This window comes from Leptinotarsa decemlineata, unplaced genomic scaffold, assembly GCF_025532065.1.
Source record: "Leptinotarsa decemlineata unplaced genomic scaffold, Ldec_3_MD MMD2_tig00003902_RagTag_RagTag, whole genome shotgun sequence".
In the NCBI taxonomy this organism is placed as follows: Eukaryota; Metazoa; Arthropoda; class Insecta; order Coleoptera; family Chrysomelidae; genus Leptinotarsa; species Leptinotarsa decemlineata.
Genome location: NW_027412598.1, coordinates 2,061,530 through 2,076,533, shown reverse-complemented (window position 1 = coordinate 2,076,533; position 15,004 = coordinate 2,061,530).

Below are 15,004 nucleotides of genomic sequence, written 5' to 3'. Positions count from 1 at the left end.
ATTGAAAAATAAACATAAAATAAAAAAAATCAATTTCAACGTTCAGATTAGTACCGATAAGACAATTCTTCAACGTGAATATTTGAAAAAGGTTCTCTTGCAATTTAATGAACGAAAACAAAATGGCGAGGATAACATATACATTAAATATGTTAATGGCGTTCCTTCTATCAGTAAATCAAAAAACTCAATATAAGATTCGGTCACGTGAATATTCGTTCTTTGAATAATTGTTTTGGTGATTTCAAAGACCCTATCAATAATAATAAAATTTCAATGATTGGAGTCACGGAAACATGGCTCGCCCCAAAATATCCAGTATACACAGAGTGTATTTGAAAACATCTGCTGTGGTGTTAGTTGGTGATATTAATATTAATTTGTTGAACTGTGACTCTCGCAATACTCAACTATTCACTGCCCTAGTTTCATGTTTCGATATAAATCAAATTGTAGAAAATTCTACTTGGATAACAACAACTTCTGAATCTCTGATTGATGTCATTTGTATTAGTAAGGAAGTAATGGTAAAAATTCTAATACACTTGATATGAATGGCATAACTGATCATCTGATGGTATTTTGCGATATTGATTTCGAAGGCAAAGATACTTATGATAACTTGATTTTTTATAGAAATTTCAAGAATTTCAATCATTAACTTTTTTCTCAAGATGCTGCTAACTTACCATGAGGTGATATTGTGACTATACAAGATATTAATTCCAAAGTAAATTTTCTCAACTAATGCATCATTATGCTTTTTGACAAACATGTTCCAACTGGCACTGTAAACAGAAAACATAAAGCATCCCCGTATATAATGATGATATTTTGACTGCTATCAAAGACACAAAATCTAATGCTTTAGGTATTGACAATATAAATATCAAGATGATTTCTTTAGTGATACCACATTGTATTGATGAAGTTGAACATATTTTCAACGAGTCTTTCAGGCAGGGTATTTTTCCAGATTTTTGGAAGGTTGCTAATATAATTCCAATTCCGAAAAAGAATGCACCTACCACGTTCAGTGACCTACGCCCTATCAGTAGTTAGTTTAAGACGATTTCAAAACCTCCCCCCACCACTTTTAACCTTGAAATGACCTCTACGTCACACGAAGTAGCGAAGGTGACTTTGATGAGGTATTATGAGTTTGACCTTCAACGACCTTGATCTACGTCATACGGCAACGCAGACAAGGTGACATTGAGGTGCTGTTTTGGGTTCAACCTTTAATGACCTTCATTATTTCCCTATATTTTCGACAAGGTGACTTTGACTTCAAATGAGTTAGAGCTAGTTTTGCATCACACGATCTAACGTAGCCAAATATATGATGGAATCGGCCGATACTTGATGAAAATCCATAACTAACGTATTCCAAAAACACTTTATTGTGAGATTTTCACTAAATTGTTCAACTCTAGTTGAAAGACACGCTAGATGAAGCCATTGTATGGCGAAACACGTGTTGCGTTTTTGTAAAACAATTTAGTGAAAATCTCACAATAAAGTGTTTTTGGAATACGTAACGTAACCAAGGTGACTTTGAACGATTGTTTCGAGTTTAACCTTGAACGACTTTGATCAGCGTTACATAACGCAGGCAAGGTGACTTTGAGGCAGTGTTTTGGGTTTGACTTTGAATGACCTTCATTAACTTCCCATATTTTCAACAAGGCGACTTCGACTCTGAATGAACTCGATCCAGTTACGGGGCTTTCTTGAAGTTTTGAACCTACACAACACAACGTAGCCAAGGTGACTTTGAGGGAGTGTTTTGTGTCTGACCTTGAATGACCTCCAACTACGTCACGCGATAGAGGCAATATTATTTTGGAGTAGTGTTTTCGGGCACGACCTTCATTGATCCACGTTGTTATTTAGAATATTCGACTTTGAACGACTTTCAGCCACATCGACGAAGAGACTTTTGGAGTGCGTTTTCAGTTTGACTTTGAGTGACCTTCTGCAATGTCATGTGCCTTTGCTGATGTAAATTTGAGGGCGCCCGTGTATTCTCCTTCCCTCCCCCACTTTTTGAATGAACATATAAAAGAGGTGTCACTTATTCACAGGAGTTAGTTTGATATCGCGCGTATTGAATATATCTACAAATATATTTCACTGTGATGGGTGTGGTAAAAGTTTCAGCCGTAAAGATAACATGCGTCGTTATCAAATGCAGTCCTGCAGGCTAAATAATGATGCAGGTCCTCCAGCAAAACGGCCCAGAGTGGATTCTGCCCAACCAAGTGCAGTTCAGGAATTGTGCAACTATTCTAATAGAATGGTGCCTGTGAATAGGATGAATTCTTACCTCAAAACATTGAGCATAGAACAAATTCCTGTACGGAATTTGAGGATTGTGTGAAAATCATCAACAGTGCATTTAAATATAGGATTGTTAGCTACAGGGTCGAAAGTAAGAATCTACATTCAGACTATCAATCTTTCTTTAATGAAGTGAGGCCTAAAGTTGTGACTTTGATTGATCGAATGGTGCAAGTTCATAACACCTTGAAAGTGAACATGGAGTTGTTTGGGAGGTACATACTTCAGACGCAGGAAATATTAGAGGTGAAGTCTTTCAACAGCCAAAACAAAATTGTTGATCAATCAAACAACCTTGAAGACGTATAGGACATTCGTCGACACGTTGTCTGCAAAATCTGTGGAATTTCAAGAACGTGACTCAGGTATGTTATCTACATAAATATGAAAGATTTCAGTCATTAAACGAATAATGTGTTCACAGGTTGGACTCTGGAGAAAGTTGTTTTTATCGAAGTAAACATCAACAAATATAGTCCTCTCAGTGGATCCTCCTACATCAAGCTTCCAGAATTCATCGCTTTGAAAAGAGCAGTAGTTAATGTGAAAAATGAAGACCATTTTTGCTTCGCTTGGGCGGTGACATCAGCTCTGCGACCAGCGCAAACGAGAACTTCTGAAGTAGGATCATATCCAGACTTCAGAGATGTACTTAATGTTGAAGGTATAGATTTTCCCATGAAATTACGTGATATTCCAAAATTTGAGAATATGAATGATTGTTCAGTCAATGTTTATGGGTTCGAAACAACTTTCGAAAACAACAAACCGAAATATGAAATTGTGGGTCCTCTTTATTACGCACGGAGAAAACTCGGTCGCCATGTAAATTTATTGAACATCACCGAGGAATCTGGTAATAGCCACTATTGCTGAAAAAAGATCTATCAAGGTTAGTTTCATCACAAATTTCATCCCACGGGCATAGGATGTATTTTTGTGATGGGTGCTTGATGTTTTTTTCAGACGAACGCAAATTATTGCGACATCAGTTGAATGATTGCAATTTTATTTGTACCACCATTCCCAAACGCAAATCAAAATTGATAAATGTGGTAGGGCCATACCGGAAAATATATTGAAATTTGAAAATTTTGAAAGGCAATTGAAAGTCCCCTTCGTGGTATACGCTGATTTTGAATCAATTCTGAAGCCTATACATACAAATGAACCGGATCCAACACGTTCCTTCACTAATAAATCATTTATTCACGAGCCATACTCATTCTCATACCAAATTCGTTGTTCATTCGATGATTCAGCCTCCAAATTTGTTCTATATCGTGGGGTGGACGCTGCCAAAGTATTTGTAGCCAGACTGGAGTCTGACCTGAGGGCCATCTACTATACATATTTGAATCGTATCGTGCCAATGAAGCCATTAACAGCATCGGAGGAGAATGAATTTTCAACTGCTGATAGTTGCGGTATTTGTGAGAAACCCTTCGAATTGGGTGACGTCAAAGTGAGAGATCACTGTCACTTGACGGGAAGGAAAAGATATGGAGCTGCACATTCTCGATGTAATTTGAGTTACAAGTTACCGAATTTTGTCCCAATGATTTTCCATAATTTGAGCGGCTATAACTGCCACTTGTTCATAAAAGAGTTATGCACTAATAAGAACACGGTGGAGGTTATCGGTAAAACAAAGGAAAATTACATTTCTTTCACTAAACATCTGTTGATGAGTACCACAATAGGTAAATTTGGTAAATTGAAAAAACAATTCCTAAAGCTGAGATTTATCGATAGCTTTAGATTCATGGCATTAGGGGACTATTCAGATCTGTATTTGAAATCAGATGTATTGATTTTATGCGATATTTTCGAAAATTTCTGTAATATATGTCTGGATAAATATAAATTAGATCCAGCCCACTATTTTACCTCTCCAGGCCATTCTTGGGATGCCATGCTCAAATACACCGGTGTAGAGCTGGAATTGCTTACGGATATTGACATGATAATTTTTTTTCCAAAAGGGTATTCGTGGGGGTATTAGTCAGTGTTCTGAAAAAAAGCATATTGCTAATAATCGTTTTCTGCCAGATTATGATGAAAATGAAGCATCATCATTCATCACTTATTTGGACGCTACGAACCTATATGGTCACAGTATGTCCCAACCATTACCAACAGGTGGGTTTTCATGGCTATCCGAACAAGAAATTCTTCAACTAGATATCATGGGTGTTCCAGACGATGGTCCTAAGGGTTATATTCTGGAAGTAGATGTCCATTACCCTGAAGCACTTCACGATGCACATTCGGATCTGCCATTTCTTGTAGAGAGCGTAATTCCACCCGGTTCAAATTCAAAAATACCCAAATTAATACCTAATCTGAATGATAAGAGAAAATACATTGTTCATTATAGGGCTCTGATGCAGGCAATTGAAAATGGACTGATAGTGATGAGGACTCACAGAGTTCTCTCATTCAATCAATCACCATGGTTGAAGAAATATGTAGACCTGAATACCCTAATGAGAAATCAAGCTACAAATGTTCATCATAAAAATATTTTCAAGACAAGAACAAATGCTGTCTGTGGAAAAACAATGGAGAACGTTGATGATAGAAATGACATTCGGCTTGTGACTCATTGGGAGTCTATAAAGCGTGCCACTGGTGCGAATGCTCTCATCGCTCGACCAAATTTTAAAACACTTTCAATTTTCTCAGAGGACTTTGTCGCCATTCATATGGGTAAAGTGAAAATAAATTACAATAAACCCCTATATCTTGGATTCAGTATTCTTGATTTATCTAAAACAGTTATGTATGAGTTTTTTTTTTTTAATTAATAGAAAAACATTATGGGTCAAATGCTTCTCTCCTCTACACCGATACCGACTCTCTCATTCTTAGAATTTTCACGGAGAATTTTTATGATTTCATGAGGGAAAATGTAGAGAAATTCGATACATCCAACTACAAAGTTGGAAATCAGTTTGCTATGCCTATAACTGAATCAATATAGGGAAAGATGAAAGACGAATTCCCTAATGATCTAATTATCAGTTTTTATGGTACCGGCGCAAAAGCATATCATGTCAAGTCCGTTAGTGATGAATTGAAGAAGGCAAAAGGGATAAAAAAGTCGGTCATACAAAATCAAATGTCACTTGATGATTATAGGATAATAGTCGAATCGGGTGGTACAATATTGCGTAAGATGAGCACTTTTCGAAGTGAGTTACACGATGTGTATACTCTAATGTGTAATAAAGTTGCGCTATCATACAAGGATGATAAGCGATTCATCATCCCCAATACCACAAGAACATTACCGTGGGGACATAAGGATATTGAGTTCTACCAAACCAGCCCTGAGGTAAATTTCAAATTCTTATCGACGCCCTCAAAACTGTGCCTAATCATGAGGCGGATTCTGTGGATTTCTTAACGGAATTCCAACTTGGACCTCCACTTAGCCCCCTTCCTGAAGAAGTTGTATTGGTAACGACGGATCCAAAACCCGGATGCAGCTGGAAGGAGGATGTTCCTTCGACCACCCCTTCTTTTGAAACGAAGAGCACCGCCAAAGTTGCAAAGAAGGGGTCGAAGATTGTCGGTAAGAGAGCGGCACCGAGCGGTAATGATGATGAGTTTGCTGCTCCCGAACCGGTTAAGAAGAGGAGGCCCGCCGCTAAGCCAAAACAGGTAGTGTCGTCGGTGAAGCCAAAGCAGACGGAGCTGCAGAAGTATACGAAGGTGTGGGACGGGTCTAACCCTCATCGATCTCGACCCTCTGGCGGGCCCCTTCCACGTCAGATACCGCCACTATCTCGAAGGCTAAGGCGACCAAAGCGAAAAAGCAGTCACCGACGGCTCCGCAGATATCTGTTTTATTTACTTTACAACTTTGAAAAGCTCAGTTGTAAAGTTTGCCGTATAAACTTTTTCGAAAACTAATTCGCACCATATCTCCAATTTTAAATACTATTTTTTCACGTTTTCCATACTGCTTCTTTGATCTTGCATAAACTGTCAATTTTGTGGATGGTTTTACGTCTGCAGGCTTCATGCCAATGGTACGATGAACTTTGTTGTTATATTGACTGGTAATTTTAGGAAGTATATTCAACCAACTGTAATGGCCTTGAAGTGAAAATTGTCTATAAAGCCAAATTTTGTGCTGAATATTGAGTAATGATTGATACGGTGCTCTCTCATTAGCGATGAAAATTTTGAATTATAAAACTCGGTACCGTGATCAGATTGTAAGTTCCTTGGGACATGCTTCGCATCTTTCAACACACTCGCCATAGCTGCAGTAACTGAATCAGCTGTTTTATTTCTCAGTGGTCTTGACCATACATACTTTGAATAACAGTTGATTACTATGAGGATGTACCTATAACCATTATTATCTTCAGCATATGGTTGCATTCCCATCAGATCCATCTGCCACAAGTCATAAAATCCCTTTATTATTGTCTTTCGACGGGAAAAATTTCGACGGGCCGGCTTATGTATTTCCTTCACAACCTGCCATTTTGCATCACTCATATTACTGCTATATGACTTCTTCGAAGTGATGAAGTCGAGAATTCAGTTCGCTTCTGTTCACTTGCAGGTTTAGCGACTGACTGTTCAACTTCAATAAATCGCTCAGTAAAAGTATCAACCAACTCGGTTACAACACCAATTCGCTTTTCCATATAAGTCAATCGATCAGCTAATGCTGAAGTGATGAGTGCATTTTTGTCAATGATGATTCGCATTTCGGTATTTTTTGAATCAATGTTTTTTCTAACGTATCCTAGCGTTGGCGCAATGAATTCTTGGAAATAGTTTAGGATTGATTCCTTGGCTTCTTTAATGTGATCGTCAACGTATCTTTTAGTGACAGAGTCTTCACCGTCTACAGGTTCACCAATATTCTGCAATCGCTTATTCTGAATGTCATAATCACCATGTGGTGTGAGGATGAATCCAACACCCGATCTTCCAACAAGTGGTTTACCAACACCACCCCTTCTACGCCCAAATTTATCAATTGTGGTATGCATAGTTAGATCGTCTGTGAGTAACTGAGTCAGCTTCATACATTGTGTTCATTATATTACGGTCAATAGACTAATCCTTCTTCACGTAATTCCTCAATTATGGCCAATATTTCATTATCGTGCCCGGTATGTCCAGCCATTCGTGAACTCCAAAGCAATCGAAGGCGATCAACCAATTCTTCGAGTTTATTCCAATATACATAATTTATATGCTTATTTCTGATATATTTTTTTGAGTGGGTATTTGGATTATACCGGTACCTTCTCTACTGGGATTCTGCAGTGGGTTTCCATTGGATAATAGCGGTAGGATTATTTCTCGATATTTCATCCAATTATTTGATAGTAGATCCTGTTTTCTCTCATTGTATTTATATGCTGCCTTCGTTAATTTGAGTATATCGCCATAAGCGGTCATATCGGAAGAGAGGATATTTCCCGATGGTACTTTCATGAATAATAATTTATATAGTTTTGGGGTACCCTGATAAGTGGCAATTGAACACAATTTTCTCATCGATGAACTCCACATCAGCTACACCCATTTGTAAATTTCCCGTTTCAGTGTTCATGTGACGGTTTCGTATGAGGGATTTCCTGACAGTAACTTTTGTCTGTGCTTTTGTACATTATCACCATTATCAAGCACATTAGATGATTCTAAATCTCAAGTTGTCGATGTAGAAGCTTGAAGATCCTTCGAGAAAGCCTCTTCAAATTTCAGTTTTACCTTACTTTTAACTATATTTTTGGCGGTGTGTGGTGTAACACTCTCTGTTGTCTGCATCACCTGATATATCTGAGATGCTCCTCCAGTATTGGCAGATATTGCTTTCAAAGGTGTTATTATTGGCTCATAGATCCTTTTGAGTGCTGATTGATCACCTTAGCGACTATTCTTGAAATAATTGAATTTTTCCGAACGGCATCTGTTGCTTCAATTAACTTTCTTTTCAAACACATTTCATCATCATTTTTTCCCTCCATAATGTATTCACTTCAAATATGTGTACAATGAAGCGTCGTCCACACTATCTAGCACTCGAATGATTCAATTGTTTTAAGAACGTCAAGGATGTATGAAAGCATCAACTCCTTTTCGATAACGTCCATCTAGCACTTCTCGATCCTTATCAATTACTAAAAATCCATATTTATCCTCCCCAACATCTCGCACACATATCTTTGAATTGCTTGTATGTCACATCTGGTGACACGTGGTCAGAAAAAATATGATTGAGATTCATATCATCTTGTTTGAATAGCACAATAAAATTTGAATTATCTCGAATCAATTGTTTCGGGACTCGTGAATATGTTTGGGCTAGATAGAAGCAATCCACATTTTTGTGACGACCCATACTGAAATATGATCGTATAACATCCTATTTCTCACACATCACATCATCGAAAATGAATATGGAATCGGTTCTAGCATCTGAAGGCTCTACTAGTTCAGCTGCATTATTGGCGTAAGTGTAAAATCCCAATCCTTCAATTAGAGCTAATACTTCACGTAAATACTTATATTTGGGTTGATAAAGGGACTTTGAATGAAGATAAACATTTGCAAATCGTAATCCTAGAGGGAGAGTCAGTAAAGAAATCATAACATTTGTCTTGCCGCAATTGGAAGGTCCGATATCAGACCACGGATGGATAGTGGAAGTAAGGATCCATGACATTGTTTCACACCGCTTTCCGATCCGCCACCCACTTTTTCATCGAAATTATCGATGGAAAATTGGTACTTCTGCTTTAGTATGCGCATTGTATGACAGTTGGAGACTATATAAGCAAGTCTCCATATCGATTCCTTTATTTAAATGGGGGTTATGAGCCGATGCAGATCTCCTGAGCGGCATTCAAATAAATCTGGTAGGGGATTGGTCAATTCCCTCATCAATAGTCTACCTTTCGAATTACACTTACCTGGCTATCAGTTTTGCGGCCCTGGCACCAAATTGCAGAAAAGATTGGCGAGAGATGATCCGGGTGTCAATCAACTGGATTCTGCATGTCGAAAACACGATATTGCATATTCACAGAATCCTAACAATCTTCCAGCTAGACATATAGCGGATCAGGAGCTTGCAGAAAGTGCTTGGAATCAATTCAAGGCAAAAGACGCATCTATTGGAGAGAAAGGAGCCACTTGGCTAATTACGAATATAATGAAGGCAAAACGGCGATTTGGTATGGGTTGCGAGTCACCATTCAAGCAGTCATGAATACAGAAAAAAAGGGTCCTACCAAGAAAAAAAAATCAAAAAAACTATTGAAAGATTCTAAGGTGATAGCTTTTGGTTCTAGAATCGTTAAGGAAGTGCGTGATGTTCTACACAAAGCGGGCGGAAGTGAATTTGTTGTTAAAAATTCTAAAAGAGCAGCTGAAATTGCAATAAAAGCAGCACGTAAATATACGAGGGCTGCGGGTGGGAAAAAGAAAATTCGCACACCGCGAATCATACCAATTCCTAAAATTGGTGGAATACTACCACTCATTCCAATTATTGCGGGTTTATCGGAGTTAGGTAGTTTAGCCGGTGCTACAGCTGGCATAACAAAACCAGTACAAGCAGCGAAAGCGATTAGGGAGCAATTGAGTGAGACAAATCGACATAATAAAAACAATCGCTCTAGGTAAACGAGGACCACTCGGGTACCACTCCGATTTGAATCTGCCATAGTAAATTTGGATAGTCGACATGGTCAAGGGACACACTGGGTAGCATACAGAAAAAGTGACACTTCAGTGAAATATTTTGATAGTTTCGGTGATTAACCCCCTCCAAAAAAATTGATCAACTATTTTTATAGAGGTTCAAATCCTATCAATATTATCACATATAACTATGAGCGTAAACAACAATTCAACACAGTATGGTGTGGTCATTTGTGTTTGGAATTTCTACAGAGCAAGACATGGAGATAATACCAGCGCAGGACAGGGAAAGTATGAACAGGATGAGTCATTCATTGATCGCATATTCCAGAGTACACACTTTACGAGAAATGAGTAAAGAACAACTCGCTGATATGCCGAAAGAGGTGTTGATTGGGTGTGCATCGCATGAAATTGCATCTGTATGGGATAAGTTACCACAAAATCTACAAAATGATATTGATGTCTTGAAGTATCAGTACTGCGAAGACCATTAGAATAATTCCAGCGGCAACAGCAATAATTCCGATGTGAATGATGGGCCACCTACAAGAAAAATTTTCTGTTGTTATTGTGAAGTGAATGATGTGAATGTAGTCACACATAATGGGATGGATCATCTGGACAGACCACCTTAAAAACGACGATTACTCCACAATTTCTGCTGTCAACAATAAAAATACATGAATCAGTGAAAATTCATCAGTCATGTCACGCACGTTTTCATTGTCGGGACACTCTAGCGAGTTGAGCGCCAACTGCTACCCACCCATCGAATTGGATAGTGGCGCTAATTATGGTCTGAGCTTACACGGTTTCTATTCCTACAACTCCATATTCAATGTGGATGTGGAAAATCATGTTATCGTCTATTCTAAAGAAGCTAACTCACCTCCTATCATTATAAAAATTCCACCTGGAGCATATGAAATTGATGAAATCAATAAGGTGATTCAAAAATTCATCAAATCCAAAGAAATGCAATTGGAAAATGGAGCTGAAGTGAGTATCGATGGAGTATTTCTCCTACACGCAAACAACAACACTCTGAAATGTGGAATGAGGTCAAAATATTACATACATCTCAAACATGAAAACACTATTGCCGAACTTTCAGGGTTCGAAGCCGATGTGTTTGGCATCGATGAAACTCATGAATCAACATTGCCCGTAAATATCAATAAGGTGAGAATTATTCGTGTGGATTGTAATGTCACAGCTGGAGCATATTCAAATGGTGATGAAATCCATAGCATCTTTGAATTTGATATTGATGTAGAGCCCGGAACCGCAAAATATTATTTATATGCCAATCCAGCCTGGTGGTCGTAGGTACCTCGACAATATCACTTTACGTATATTGGATGATAATGGTATTCTAATCAATTTCAATGGTGAAAAAATAATAGTTAAATTGGAACTGATTAGGCTATAACGATCATCATTTCTCATATGTTGATTTACAACATCGACGACCGTCATAAGTGTATCACAAAAATGAGTGGAGGAAGCATTGATAAGTTTGGTCGCAGAAGTAAGGCAACTTCAAATACTGTTTTGCGAGGACAACCTGGAGTTGGTTTTAAATTGACTTACGATGGAAACTTTGATATGGAAAATAAACGTTTGAAAAATATAGCCGAGCCTGAAGAGAGTACGGATTGTGTTAATCGGGAATATGTTGGTTTTTACATCTCAAAGATCAGAGAAGAATTAGATTCTGATATTGATAAAATCAATTTGAGATTAGATAGAGTAGAAATATATTCCGCATCAGTCAGGGAAGATCTCATTATGTTTGGGCTGAAACTAGTGGAAATTGTAAAAAAGTGTGAACATATGGAAAAGGATATCAAATCGATGCAATCTGTTATGAGAAAACAACCCTCGATAAGCTCTCAAACAATAGAGCAAAAACGATGGTGAGCGATGATCATCTGTAAAAAATCAGTATAAAGCAGGAGTTAACAAAATTTTTACTCAGTATTTATCATTACCTAACGCTGAGCAGATGATAATAATTGATAAAGCGTAATGCATTTGATGTAGTCTATGATCATGTGCATTCAAAGAAGAGAAAATCTAAAAGTCGATTCATTCCACGTATGCCCGCCAAATGGTCAAGATATAGGCTAAGCGCTAGTAGTTTAAACTTTCTCAAATCTATTGGCTTGAAGGTGCGATATAAAAAATAGTAATAACATGGTGACCATCACCACGAGGGATACGCTGGAGGTATTCGAGGAGCCCATGTTTGATCATTCTCTAATCAGTCTTCACGAGCATACATATAAACCGTATGGATCACCATATTACAAAAATTCAGATGAAATCCGAATCCCAATCAATTTTCAAGACCTTATACTCGATATTGCAGACAGTTACATTTATATCGAGGGGAAATTCACACCATCTGATGCCACGAAGCAGTTCTACCTATCCAATAACGCCCTCGCCTTCCTCTTCGACGAAATTCGCTATGAAATGGGTGGAGAGCAAGTGGCCGTTGTTCGAAAACCCGGCATAACAACCACAATGAAAACAATGATATCATTTGGACAAACACATGCAAATTCCCTACTATCAATAGGATGGAGTCTTGATGTGAATAAACAAGATATATTGGATTCCGTCAGCAATGTATTCAGCGGAAAATTACCCTTGAAGTATCTCATGAGTTTTGCTGAAGATTACAACAGAGGAGTATTGAATGTTGAACAAGAGCTCATTTTGATTATTGCACGCTCATTCAAAAATTCCTTTATTGGAGAAGTCGATGCTCATTTGGAAATCAACAAAATAGATTGGAGAATCAGACACATTGTGCCGGAAGATCGTCAGAAACTGAAGCTATTGAACCGCATCAATAAAAATGCGAATAATTCAAAAGTAAAGGTGGCTTATCGTATATGGGACCTCTTTGAATTACCCACACTTCGTGATACATCCTCAGATATATACCAAAGTATATGCACTCATCCTACACGATGCTGTTTTGTCCTATAATGCCCTAAATGGCTCTGTTCAGACTGAATTGTAATAAAATTGACATGTAATTCACCATGGAGTATTCAATATTGATAAATAATAAAACACTCAATAATTATCTTCTGCATTTTATTTACCAAACAATTAGATATAGACAAACATGGATTGAAACATTATTTTATTTATAACGTACACAATAGATTTCAAATATTCACAACACCATTATTTAAAGATTCTTCCGGTTGTAGGTTGGGATTCTGTGGTTCCAATTGATATTTCCCTATGATATTCTGTGGTAGGTAGACGGATATGCTGTGAAGGAAATGCTTCAAGTCTGCTTCAATTATTAGCTCACATAACTCATCCAAATTCCTGCTTCCATACGAATATTTATGGCACAGTGCCACACCAAGCTCATATTTCTCGCTGAGCTCCAAAAGTTTTCGTACCTCTTCAGCATCATAACATACACTTAAATCATAGTTTGATGAGTGAAGAGCGTCAAAACTCAAGTCGGCTAATTCCCAAGCCAACCTCCTTATTGCAGAATCCAAATTGACTGCTTCCGGCCACTCTTCGGCTGAATATTGCATCCACATGTTCGTACTCTGAAAATACACAAAATGCATTCATTACTTTGGAAATTATGTTGCAAACAAAAAACACTCACTTGAAATTTGATCCTGTTTGGAGCACGGGAGCTAATCCATATTTTACATTAATATACCATATTTCTACTATTCACAAAGATATTGAAGTTATATTCAATCTAAAATATCAAATTTGACTAGTGAGCGGGTTTTGGCACCAGGATAATCCTGAGAACTTTGACCCATATATGTAAAAATGAATTTGGCTTTGGATGGATTCACTTCGTGAATCATTTCTTCCGTAAAATGTTCTGTGACACGTTTTGGAAGCCATGATTAAAAAGAAGTATTATTTTCCTCGTCCAACAAAACTACTTGAATGGATTTACCAAATCGCATGGATAGCATCGACATCTTCTCAATTTTATAACCTTCATCGATAGTCAAAGATATCAAAGGCTTCTGCTCCATAGCCACACTTTGTTGAATTATTGCAGAATTGATCTCTTCGATATTAAATTTCAAATGATCCATTTCGAATATAGTGGAATTATGGTATAGAAATATAAAATATATTCACGTGGATTGCTGTGTATACTCCTGACGTAATACTCTCTGTCACTTTGCAGCACTAATCTATTCGAGTACGTTGGGTTATTCAAACTAATGTGAAATGGTGATCCTCCGAACATTTATAGAAAGCGGTTGAAGAAGCTGGGTGTCCGAAAACACTACTCCAAAATAATATCGTCTCTATCGCGTGACGTAGTTGGAGGTCATTCAAGGTCAGACACAAAAAACACGTTGTGTCGTGTAGGTTCAAAACTTCAAGAAAGCCCCATAACTGGCTCGAGTTCATTCAGAGTCGAAGTCGCCTTCGCCTTCGGTTAAACCCAAAACAGCACCTCAATGTCACCTTGTCTGTGTTGCCGTATGACGTAGGTCAAGGTCGTTGAAGGTCAAACTCATAATACCTCATCAAAGTCACCTTCGCTACTTCGTGTGACGTAGAGGTCATTTCTAGGTTAAAAGTGGTGGGGGGAGGTTCTGAAATCGGCTTAAACTAACTACTCCTATCAGCATTCTGCCTTCATTCTCTGAAATATTCGCGAAAAATGTTTCCCGTCAAATAAGAGCTTTTCTTGAAAAAAATCGAATACTCCCGTACAAGCAGTCTGGGTTTCGCAAAAAACACGGAACACAGACTGCCCTCTTGAAAGTAATCGACGATCTTGCGAGATTCAGAGATCAATCAAAAGTCACTATTTTAGTACTGCTTGATCAAAGTAAAGCTTTCGATTTAGTTAATTTCAATTTACTCATCAGCAAACTCAAGTTCATAGGATTCGATGACATTTCTCTCAAATGGATGACCAGCTATCTCACAGGCCGATCACAGA